The 1759-nt window shown below is 42.9% G+C and overlaps 1 protein-coding gene across 2 annotated transcripts in view; it reads left to right on the top strand.

Annotated features, from left to right (window-relative positions):
- The window catches only part of LOC105462517 (potassium voltage-gated channel protein Shab), a 58877-nt gene that overhangs the window by 16590 nt on the left and 40528 nt on the right, over nucleotides 1-1759 (top strand). The gene's annotated exons all lie outside the window — the stretch shown is intronic.

Genomic DNA, 1759 nt, shown 5'->3' with positions numbered 1-1759 from the left:
TTCTTTTGTAGATGTCAATGTCAGTGCCTCCGTCTTTGACGACTACGCAACCAAGGTACACAAAGTCGTTGACCTCTTCTATTATACGTCCCTCTATTGAGATGGGTGCGCTTTCATTAGTTCTTATGCGTATCATCTTGATTTTGTTGATATTAATTTTTAGTCCAACCTCTGCTGCGCATCTTTGCAAGGCTGATAGTCTTCCTTACGCGTCGCTGTACGTGTGTGATAATAGCACGATGTCATCTGTATAGTCGAGATCGTTGAGCCGGTGGGTCAGCAGCCATTGTATTCCGCCTGCTGTTTTTTGGTTGCACTTTTCCATCACCGTGTCTAGCACCATCAGGAACAGCAGCGGTGATAATACGCAATGTCCCTGTCGGACCCCTTTGTTGATCTGGAAGGCGGGGCTCAGTTTTCCTTTAAAGAGGATATTACATTTCGCGCTGTTGTATAACTCTTTTATAAATCTTATTGTTTGGGCTGGTATTCCAAATTTCTCTAGTACCTTTTAGATAGCCGGTCTTGTTACGATGTCAAATGCTCTTTCGAAGTCCACTAATGTCATATACAACGGTGAGCCGAATTCCGCCGACTGCTCCACGATGATGCGGAGGCTGTTTATATGATCTATACAGCTGCGTCCCGGGCAAAATCCTGCTTGCTCGCTCCTCAGCTTTCCGTTGACGTGTGCTGCCAATCTCTCGTGAATAATAGATGCAAGAATCTTGGTGATTGTGTTTAAGAGGGTTATTCTACGCCAATTTCTACACTCACGGAGATCACCTTTCTTCGGTATTGTGATAATTAGCCCTTGTTTTCATGTTTCCGGAATGCTGCCTGTGTTCCAGACTTTTGTCAGAATAATGGGCACAAGCGTTTCTGCCGCTGATGTAGAATCGCTTTGAGTAGTTCTGGTACGATATTATCACTATCGTCGGCTTTGTTGTTCTTTAGCTTCTTTATTGCCGATCTGATTTCAGCAGCTGATGGTGGTTGCGTACTGATACGCGATGTTGATGAATAGTCAATGTTTTGACTATCGTTTGTCGGGTCATTGGGCTTAAAGAATTCTGCCCATTGGTTAAGTTGCTGTTGCTCCGTGGTGAGAATGCGGCCATCGTTGTTTTTAATTAGTGGGATGTTCGTAAACTAGCCAGTGATTCTTCTGATACACTGGTACATTCCGCTCACATCTTTTCGTTCTGCCATGGTTCTGCGTCAGTAATGATGTTTTCCTCGAATTTGCAACGATCTCTCCTCGCCGTTTTCCTGATTTGTTCTATATTATTGTATCTTGCGAGAATTACATCATCCCAACTCCGGTTTAGCCGTAGGTTCAGCGTTTTTCTTTGCTCTATTAATTCCCAGGTCTCATTGGTAATCCATGGCCTACGGGTGCTGTCTTTGAGCCCGATGACTTCAGCTGTGGTTTCAATGTACGCTTTCTGTACTGTATCTCATTTTTCCTTAGCATTTGTTTTAGGATTAATTTCTGTTATCTTGGCTGCCAGGATTTTGCAGAAGTTTTGGTGAGCGCTCTTGATCTTGAGTTTTTCAGTATCAAATTTCTTTCGACTTATTCTTGACTGATTTCGACTTATTTTTGTTATTATTTTCATTGGTTTTATGCGTATTTTTGCCACGACTAGCTTATTGTCGCTATACGTATCTGCACTACGCATTGTCCGAACATCCAGGAGAGAGTTCAGAGATCTTTTGTCAATCAATACGTGATCGATTTGGTTGCGTGTTACTC

This window comes from Wasmannia auropunctata, unplaced genomic scaffold, assembly GCF_000956235.1.
Source record: "Wasmannia auropunctata unplaced genomic scaffold, wasmannia.A_1.0 LD336097.1, whole genome shotgun sequence".
NCBI lineage: Eukaryota > Metazoa > Arthropoda > Insecta > Hymenoptera > Formicidae > Wasmannia > Wasmannia auropunctata.
This window is presented reverse-complemented; position numbering and strand designations above follow the sequence as displayed.